General features: G+C 39.3%; 1 long non-coding RNA gene across 1 annotated transcript; it reads left to right on the forward strand.

Annotated features, from left to right (window-relative positions):
* The first annotated feature begins 2,385 nt into the window (after positions 1–2,385).
* On the forward strand, positions 2,386–8,849 carry LOC307004123. Its single transcript, XR_013798920.1, has 2 exons — positions 2,386–3,194; positions 4,095–8,849. It is a non-coding gene; the product is annotated as an uncharacterized lncRNA (long non-coding RNA).
* The last annotated feature ends 2,299 nt before the right edge of the window (positions 8,850–11,148 follow it).

Raw genomic sequence — 11,148 nt, forward strand, 5'->3', positions numbered from 1 at the left:
TGATTTCTAAAGAATCATGTGGCACTGAAGACTGATGTAGAAAATTCAGCTTTCATCTGAGGAATAAATTACATTTTAAAATATATTAAAATAGAAAACAGTCATTTTAAATGATCATAATATGTCACAATATTACTTTTAGTTCTTTTGAAAAAAAAAACATAAAAATCTTAACCGATCTAAAACTTTTGACCAGTAGTGTATATAATTTATATATTTTTTTTATGCATAGATTTTATTTTGTTTATTTGAGTGTTATGTAAATATTTGTTCTTATATAGGCTATTACCGGTATGTACAATTCATACATTTTATTTTATTTATTTGAGTTTCATCATGTAATTATTTTTTCATATGTAGGCTGTTGCTACACTTAATACACATTTATAAACTTAATATTTAAGTGCCAAGTGTCCAGATAAACTCGATCGCGCTGTGTCCATGAGAAAATGAGCTAGGAAGTAGGAACGCGTGCGCACGATTCCTACAAAGATTGTTCTTTGATTGCTTTCTGTATATAATTTATTCACAATTTAAATACGATTATTTTCATCCTACTAAAAGAAACGATGTGAAGTTGATATTTTAGTCACTGGCTTGACTTACTGAGGCATAAACAGCAGTAGGCTATTGAAACAGTATTGAACGATTTGAGAGAAAGATTACCTGTCTGAACTTGAACAATTACACATCAGAAAGTGTTGCTTGGCTTGATCGATGTATTTCCAGACGTTCGTCGAGGCCAGCTCTGTATTGACCCAAGTTCAGGAAACAGTCGTCGGTGAAATGTGTGCCGCAGACATGCAAAACTTTGGGGAGTTGTGTGTCGGCGCATTTCCAGAGAAAATGAAATTAATCCACTGGTTCTTCTGGGGCTTGGATGAAGGAACTTAAAAAAGGCTTCGGTGTTCATTTGTACATCCAATTATTGAGCAATTATTATGCTTCGCTCGCTCAAAAGCCATGATATCTCCCGTGGACAAACTAAAATCGCGTGCACGTGGTCCTACTTCCTAGCTCATTTTCTCATGGACGGGAAATATTCTCTGGGCGGGCAAAGCAGAGAAAGGGGAGGTAACATTTCCTCCGTATGACGTCATACGGAGGAGATTCAAGATCAGCCCGATTGAGCTTCCACTTTCTCAAAGGCAGAGAAAGAGAGCAAAAGCTCGATTTACACCGATTGAAATTTCTAGAAACTTGGGGACCATATACAGGCTAGGGGAACTCATATTAATGTTAAAAAACCTCAGAAATGAAAATTTCATGTCATGGGACCTTTAACATACATACCAGTTCCATTTGATAGCTATTCTGTTAAATCAGTATGTGCATGTCCCTAAAGTAAATTACGCAAGGTTTTACTTCGAATCCAACCAAGAAACCATGGTTACTGTAGTAAAATCTTGGTTTCCACAAACTGACCATGGGTATGCTGTTAAAACTGTGTTTTACTACAAAAAGAAAATGAAAACTACATTAAAATGATTACCTTTTGTGTTTATTTTGCTTTTATTTCTGTAGTTACATCGGTCAGTTCAGACTCAACAATCGCTTCAAACACTGGTGATGAGACACAGGACACATCAGATAACACTGAGACAATACCTTCAGAACAAGGCAAAAAGAGAAAGAGAAAGGTAGAAGTGAGTGACACGATGACTGCCTTTCTAGATATGCAGAAAAAACAGCATGAAGAATTCATGCAAGGGGAGCACTTGCGTTACCAGCAAGAAAAAGAAATGCTTGATAACTGGATGAAGGCTCAAGTACAGATGGAGGAGCGTCGACTGCAACAGCAGAGGGAGGAACGCCAAGAAACAAACATGATGTTCCTGCAAACCATGAATAGACATTTTGATGCCATGATTCACACTCTCCTCACCATCCCTCTCCTCATGCTCCTCCTCCTACACCTCCTCCTGCTGCTACTCTTCCTCCTCATCTTCAGTATCCCTACCATGCTGAGACATCATCATCCTACTCTGAGCTTGATAACTCTACACATGTTTATCGCAACCTGTAAAGGCACAGTTGTTTACGTCCATGTTTTTATGTTGTTATTGTATTTGGACGTTGCCTTTCATTATAAGGGTTATTTAAGTTTTATCTTGTTTTTTTAATTAATAACATGTTTGTAATAGGTAAATATGACCAAAAGTTGTTTAATTTCCTGTAGCATATATTTACTAAGCACTTTAACCTAACACTATGCACTACCTCAAACCTCTACACTTTATAATTCTACCTCAAACCTCTACAATATATACCACACACTTCCATAAATTATACACCACACACACTAGGTAGCCTATTTTGTTTCACCACTCCACATGGTCGTGTTTTGTGAAGTACTGTTTTTTTTTTCTGTGAGAAGTGTGTTATGGAAATTTTACATTTAGATATGTTTCTTTTACTTTTAGATGGGTACAACTTTTATTAACGATGAAGATTCATTTTTACTCATAAGCATTTAAAGGAATATAATCAAAAGCACATTATTAAAGATATAAAAACTAAGCTTTTTAGAAATGTTTAAGTTAGAACAAGATTGAAGGAACAAAATGTTCACTGTTCAAATGTTCATAGTTCACTGAAGACTATGTGTGAAAATATGTGCGCAGCTTTGATCGAACTAAAGATAGACAAGATGTGTGAACAAGAGCAGCAGCAAACAACAGGAAACTTTTGCAGACATGACGTTGCTCAGACCAGTTAGAATTTGGGTTGGACATGAGATAATGAGCTAAGACATCTCCATTTAAGGTAACAAAGGATTTTTACACAGGATATGTTGGGGGTATATAATCTTAGCAAAGGGGACTGGCCTTTGCCTTCTCATGTCAGATACTCTCTGCGTGAGAATGCCATGGGCCTTCTCATACTTAGACACTGTCTGTATGTTGAACGCCTATTTCTTGCAAGAAATAAAATACTTTGTTTAATCTTTTGAGAATCGACTTTGTCTCCTTCATCCAGGTTTTTGAATATTGATAAATTTCCACAACAAATGGCGACGAGGATGCGATTGCAAAACCGATGATCGTCGTGAGGGGAACAGTTGACTGGCCATCCCGAGAGAACACTCTACGGCTCAATATCCTCAAACTTGAGGAAAGAGAATTGTTCAACTCCTCACGACGACCTAGGTGGACGCAATTAAAGAACTCACAGACAGTGAGACTCACAAGACGGTGAGAGAAAATTTAAATTATTCACATGGTGGATAAGAAAATTATTTGCGTATTGAATATTTTTTCTAAAAGGGTCAGAGTTTTGGAATAAGCGTTTCCAAACAGGGTTTGAGAATAAGCCTAAAAGTAAGTTCTCAAATGCCATGTGTTAATTCTTCTCTAAAAGGGCCAGAGTTTTGAGAATAGGTCTGATAGAAAATTTCTCAAACACCAGACAAGGTGCTCGTTCGAAGGTTCGGACATTAGAGGAGGCACTTGTTTGGGAAAGACCTGCATCGACGGAGACAGGCAATTTTGAAAGTCCTAGATTGACGAATTTAGGCATGTCGTGGTGGCCACGCTGAGAGAAGAATTAACACAGTAAATATAGTGCGTGGTGACCACGCGGGGGAAAATATTTAAATACGCAAATATAAATACTGTTGATTAAGAAGAAGGAAAGAGGAAAATTTATAGGTAAATATAAAGTAATAAAATAATAAATAAAAATACGCAAATATGGATTAATAAAATTAATTAATATAGGGAAATTGAACAAACAAAATTGTCTAAGTAAAAATGGGTAACGGAAATTCAAAAAAGAAGGATGGAGAACAGGTTGATTTCTCGAAGGGTTCATAAAAAATAATGGACAAAGCAATAGGAATTTGGTATCATGAATATGTGCCGTATTTAAAAGAGCAATATGGGTTCAATGGGGGTTTAAGCATGTCACATTTGACAAAAACAAAAGCAAAATTGGTCTACTCACGTTGTCAAGAGGAAAGACAAGACACATAGAGAAACGCATTATGCAATCTTAAAAATGACATATCTTTGAAAAATGACGTCTGACATTGTTTCTTCTTCTCCCTATTATGGCATTGTTTTTTTTGTTTGTTTTTGTTTTGTGAGAATAAGATAGGAGGACAGGATGTATCCGGCTCATCTTCCACCTCCTCGCAATCCTAACCAGATTCCAGCAGCCGCAGAAGGATGGGATCACGCAGTTCCTAACGCACCACACAAAGAACCATGCCACCACTCTGCAGCCCTCCAGAAAATGAAGGTAAAGACTTTGTTCTGGGATGGATTGGACAGTGACATTTCAAAAGCAATTCAAAAGAGCTGTGTCGGATGGCAACTGGCCTCCACAGTAGAAATGAGACAACACGCAAGACATCATGAAAGTGCAGCGAAAAATCAACGCAGCCAAGCAAGACAAAGACCTCATGTTGGCCCTGGTGACAATGCAAGGTGTGTATATGGGCAACAACGACTCCACCCATCACCAACAGAACCAGAGAGACAATGGCAGAGGAAGAGGCAGAGGACGTGGTCGTGGTCGTGGAAAAGGACGAAACTGTCAACCATTTCAACAACAACGCAAAGAGCCCTATGATCCAGACAAATGTTTTCATTGTGGATGAAAAAGACATTGGCGTGATGAATGCCCACACGGCGAAGGCGGGAGTCAGGCGGATTGAAAGGAGGAGGAGGGGGTGAGCGACGGGGTTCCTGTCTCTCCAGCAGATGAGTATAATTTACCTTTATTTTCTGATTTCTGCTCTATGCAATGAAGACTTGCTTGCTAGGGTTTTCTATAAGACTCATATTTCTTTACCCTTGATAGAAATGACTGTTAATGACGTATCTTTACTATTTCTGCTTGACACGGGAGCTTCCAATTTGGTAATTAAAGCGACAAAGTTTGAAAAACCAGTTCCACTATCTGGGAAGACGACTTCTTCCAGAAGTGCAACTGGTCATGTGGTCATAGAACAATATTCGAAAACACTTGAGTGTTTAATTGAAGGGGAAAAATAGAATAAAAAATTAAGCATTGTTTTTTAATTACTAAGTTATGCCCAGTGAATTTAATGCGAAGGGATTTACTTTGTAAGTAGGGTGTTTTTGTTTACTGTGGTGATCAGGGCTTATCAGCTGACATGAGAATGACGCATGAAACTGAAAGCACAGAGGATTTTTCTCTGTTTGTATATGAATGGCAAATTTCTGACACATGTCTGACCACAAAGCGGCTCATGACAGAGTGTTGCCATCTTCTGAATCTATGAGAGACTCAGATTTACATTGCACTTCTCATGTAAGCACTGATCATGATGATGAATATGCGCAGCGATGATTTAATGTTGACATTGATAATGTTGACATAGAAATTGTGACGACTGACTATGTGTATTGGACTGACCAATGGTGTTTTGAATGTGAAATTGACTGACAAACAGACAGTGTTTTATGACATGGAAAATGCACAAGCCATATATCACTGGCCAAACCAGTGAAGGCTGAATGGCGTGACGCGGGTCCCTTCATGGCCAGGTGCCATGAACTGACCGACTGGGTCATAATAGATCAAAAAAAAAGAATGATCTGCCAAAATGAAGGTACCAAAAATAGCCATGTCATAAAACAGAAGTTTGAGAGCAGTCACGTGTTGGATGAGGAAGTGAAACTAAACAGACTGAGTTTAACACAACTCCCTGTCATAACAGACGGGTTGGAGAGAGTTTCCAAAATGTTTATGGGCTACTGATAAAAAAATGATGTCTGATTGCAGATTGTGAGCCGATTCAAATAAAGACCAAATCCGACTATAGACCAAAAATAAAATGCAGTATCCACTAAAAAGGAAGTGGCAGTTTGTAAGTGCCAGGCTCATACTTCGGGTAGTGATGACGTTTCTAAGGAAAACAGGGTGTCAGAGTTTAGCAGCGAAGGCTGTAGCTCGACTTCCTGTTCAGATAACCATAGCAATACGGCTGAATGAGGAACTAGGTGACAGAAGCGATGCAACAACACGCTTCCGCCTATGATAATGGACAATGGGGCCCCAGAAACAAATGGAGATGTTTACTATTATGCAAAATAACTGATTTACCAAAGTTTTTTTTCCACAGTGGCAGCAGATTTTTGCAGCAGATGTTTGATTTGTGGGACTAACAATGTGGGGAAGGGTCAGGCAATGAGACAGGGGGGCATCCCAGGTCGCAGAGACCATTCTCAAATGTAATGCTCGATTATATTGAATTATCAAAATCTGACAAAAAGAAATACTGCGTAGTGGCAGTCGACATGTTTTCAGAATGGGTAGAAGCCATGCCAACAACAAAGGCAGATTAAAAAAGGAATGGCAAAACTATTCCTACAAGAAATTATCCCACCATGGGAATTTCAAATCCTGAAAAATTATTAAGTGGCAATGGTTCACATTTTGTAAACAGTGCAATTTCAGCAGTTGAAACATTCCTGGGTACATCCGGAAGCGGGAGGAACTAACTTACATGAGAATGAGAAAGAGGGGACGCGCACAGCTCTCATCATTTGAGATTCTGTTTGCTCGCCCACCTCAGATGGACTGGGAGGCACGAAATCCTCGAACATTGCCTGACACCACTATTTGTGAGCATGACATGTTGCAATATTGTGTTGAGCTGGATAAGGTGTTCTGTGATATCTCAAAACAGGTCCAGGCAGCAGTTCCAGAGCCAGCTGAGACGGCCCTGCACAGCTTCCGAGGAGAGTTCGTGTTGATAAAGGATCTGAGACGAAAGCATTGGAAGGCGAAAAGGTGACAGGGACCATTCCAGGTTTTGCTGACAACTCAAAATGCGGTGAAAGTCGAGAAGCATCAGCTCATGCGGCTAGCTGCAACGGAAGAAGAATCCCACTCAAAGCTAACGAGTGCCAAACAGAGATCAGACTAACCAGAGACGTGTCATCCCGTAGGTTACCAATTTGAAAACCACCGTCACTGGAGAGCAGACGAATCAATAGTAAGAGACGATTGTGCAATTTCAGGAGTGGTCAGAACTGTATCAAGGACTTTGTGGAACTTTAACGGCGTGGGCATTGAAATAACCTGTCTGATCATATCAACTAGACCTGCCCTGAGACCAAAAATACATCGAGAAACGGGACTGATATCGTTCAAACAAGAACATTTTCTCGCCTGACAAGGTTGTAATGTGTGGCAATAGGTCACTAAATCTTATCCTCTTAATTAGTGTGGCTGTAAGCCTAGCACGAGATGATAGCATATAGAGGTGAAAATGACAAAGGGAAAATGGGGTAAGACCATGTATTTTTGTAAGGATCCATGTCAAGGGCAATATGTGTACGGAGGTAATCAGAGTTTTTGGAATTAGAAGAAATCACTGAAAATTTAGGAGAATTAATAGGGTTAATTCCATGTACTATGTAGAAATTACTGAATGTGAAAATTCTATAGAAATCAAATCAATATCTCCAAAGAAAGTCAAATGCCAGAACCCATCAGAACACAGTACTAGAGACTTTGACAATGTATGGGCAGTGAAACGACAATTAGGCGACGTATGTTTATGTAAATTAGGGACCCAACAAGGGGCAATAATGGCTGGTACAGCACACTGTAAAACCACGATAATCATGAATAATAACAAATGTATAACATCTAATGGTACAAATATCACATGTCCAGGTGACGACGATGACCTCGGAGAGAGAACAGCTTGAACAGTATGTGCACACCCTTCCTAAGAAATGGATGGGGTGCTGTTATCCAGGACTTTTAGATGTAGGAGGTTTATTTGAAAATATGCAAAATGTTAAGAACCTCTTGTTTTAATTTGACTGACGTCTATCGAAATGTATCAGACATAATAGAACACATGAAAATGGCCATAGCCACTCCAGATGAAATGTAATTTTCACTAGATAATTGGTTCTTGGGCCTGCAGGGGTGGACGAAATTGTTAATAAGTACCATTATGCCAATCGGATTTTCATTTTGATTTTTCTTTTAATGATTCCATGTTTTAATGAATTGTATTTCTAGAATCACGGCTAAGGCAGTGACTGTAACAATGATGAGTATGAGAATGAGTCCAGGGGAATACACAACAGTGATAAGTAGAGCACCAGAGGACGAAGTTAAGGTGTTAGTGGCTGATGATGATGAGGATTATGAGAACAAGAGCGAACATGAGTTTGACTAGGAAATTAAGTAACCATGGGAAAATTTACCTGTTGTGAATTACTATGATTATGGAAGAGTAAATGTAAAAATGTGTGTATGTTCTTTGAATGAACATATGGGGGATTGTTATGGAAATTTTACATTTAGATATGTTTCTTTTACTTTTAGATGGGTACAACTTTTATTAACGATGAAGATTCATTTTTACTCATAAGCATTTAAAGGAATATAATCAAAAGCACATTATTAAAGATATAAAAACTAAGCTTTTTAGAAATGTTTAAGTTAGAACAAGATTGAAGGAACAAAATGTTCACTGTTCAAATGTTCATAGTTCACTGAAGACTATGTGTGAAAATATGTGCGCAGCTTTGATCGAACTAAAGATAGACAAGATGTGTGAACAAGAGCAGCAGCAAACAACAGGAAACTTTTGCAGACATGACGTTGCTCAGACCAGTTAGAATTTGGGTTGGACATGAGATAATGAGCTAAGACATCTCCATTTAAGGTAACAAAGGATTTTTACACAGGATATGTTGGGGGTATATAATCTTAGCAAAGGGGACTGGCCTTTGCCTTCTCATGTCAGATACTCTCTGCGTGAGAATGCCATGGGCCTTCTCATACTTAGACACTGTCTGTATGTTGAACGCCTATTTCTTGCAAGAAATAAAATACTTTGTTTAATCTTTTGAGAATCGACTTTGTCTCCTTCATCCAGGTTTTTGAATATTGATAAATTTCCACAACAAGTGCTCCTGAGTTTATGATTAAAACTTTTTCCGGCATCATCTTATGTTTTGTGTGTTATTCGCAAATAACTCCTGCACTGTTCTTGAAATGAACAATATGACTTTATTGACAACAGCACAAAAATAAGTCATAGTAAACCAATAAGTACAATAAATATACATGCACTGAATGTAGTAGCGGCATGACACAGAAGTATGTAATGAAAACCATCCTCCAAAAATATACACTATCTCTCTACAAATTTGAGAAATATGAACACAATGCATCTCTGGTGGCATTTAAGCTAGTAGCTGTATTATGAGGATTCCATTCACTGTTCACATTTTCCTCTTCTGTGGCAATCTCCTCACATTCCTCACCATTTACTTGACAAAAATTTAGCAAAACGCAACATGCGCTGATAATAGTGTTTATGTTGTCTATGCGGCAATCACACCTCTTCATTAAAGCTGCCGTCGGCAACATTTTTTTGATCAAATTCAGTGAAATTGACACTATAATCCGACAGAACAACATAAATAAGGTGGTTTTAGAAAAAACCCGAGCTTCTAACTCCACCTGGAGCGTGTTATTTTGTTTTGCAAAAATCCACCGCTCCCGGTTCATCGGGTCTAATCAGCGCAGGGGGGTGTGAGATCTGACTGTCAATCACAGGTCGTGCACAAATCACAGATCCCCCTCCCTCGCGCAGACGCGGACGTTACAATATCACATACTCATGACACGCCTGAAGTTCGCCTGAAGATTGTACGAAGCGTGATGGCAGAGAGAAAATCTAATAACAAGCTTCCAATTCCTCGGTTATTGCTATCTGGATAGATTAGCCAGGGCAGCCTACCTCCGAGTCTATGGTGTTGATCGATGCTGAAGAGACGGACGCGTTCACAGAAAATCAGGTACACACGCACTGACGATGGGCGGGTGCTCGTTGGTAGTGGGGGAGGGGCATGAGAGTTGTAAACATTCAAAATTTTGTCTAAGTCCACTCAATCTGCCAGACTTGCCGACGGCAGCTTTAAGCATCTCCACCTTCCTTTCAGGAGGCCAAATGCCCTTTCCACAGTCATCCGTGCCTTGCTGAGACGGTTGTTGAAGGTGGCCTGTGCAGGGGTTGTTTGTTGATTTTCTGGATATGGTTTCATCAACCATGGCAGTAATGGATATGCAGCATCCCCCAAAATCACCACTGGCACATCTACTCCTTCAAACCTCTCTGTTATCCGAGGGAACAGTGTATTACTCTGACCCCTCTCAAACAAGGATGAATTGGCAAAAACTCTTGCATCATGAACCTTGCCCGGCCATCCCACATTAATGTCCCAGAACATAAGTCGGTTGTCAACCACACCTTGCAGAATAACAGAGTAGAAACCTTTCCGGTTGTAGTAGTCTGCAGAGCTAACAGGTGGAGCCAAAATCCCAATGTGAGTGCCATCAATAGCTCCTCCACATTGTGGGAAGCCCCACCTGTCTCTGAATCCCTGAATTATGCTTTCAAATTCCTGTTCAGATGGTGATCTGATGATAAGGGAAAGCAATTTTTTCACAATTGCAGAGGCTACATGGTTGGTAATGCTAACAGCAGTTGACTGACCAATCCCAAATAAATGGGAGATGGTTCTGAACTCTACATTTGTGGCCAGTCTCCATATGCATATTGTAACACGTTGGTCCACGGGCACTGGTTTTCTGAATGAAGTGGTCTGTCTTTGAAGGTGCGGCTGCAGGCTGTTGCACAACTGCAAGAATGATGTCCTTCTCATTCTGAAATTAGCCTTCCACTCACAGTCTGTCCAGCTGCTGAGAACATGCTGCCACCACACACCAGATCTCTGCCGAATCCATATGGTCCTGCAGCAGAATGGAGAAATATTGTTAACTGTATATAGTTTATGCATACACAATTTCCTTACAGCACTTTGAAGTGTAATTAAATAAACAACAAACTACTACTCCAGTGCATACATAACAGTTATGTGTCCCGTTGAATACAGGTGTCTTAATACAAGAATGTAGGTAATATTAAGCAGCAAATTATATTAAGTTACATGATTATTAGCTTTAGAACGCTACTGTCATAATAAAAAAAAAACATTTGACACATATTGTATTTCAAATTTCACAATACACTTTTCAATTGTATTCAATGACATTTCAGTATATTAATTCTTACCTTGTCGATGTACGGGAACTGTAGTCCGTAATCAAAGCTGCAAAGTCCTTGCTGCACTTCAGCTG

The sequence above is a fragment of the Phoxinus phoxinus genome (genome assembly GCF_949152265.1).
Source record: "Phoxinus phoxinus genome assembly, chromosome: 9".
Taxonomy (NCBI): domain Eukaryota; kingdom Metazoa; phylum Chordata; class Actinopteri; order Cypriniformes; family Leuciscidae; genus Phoxinus; species Phoxinus phoxinus.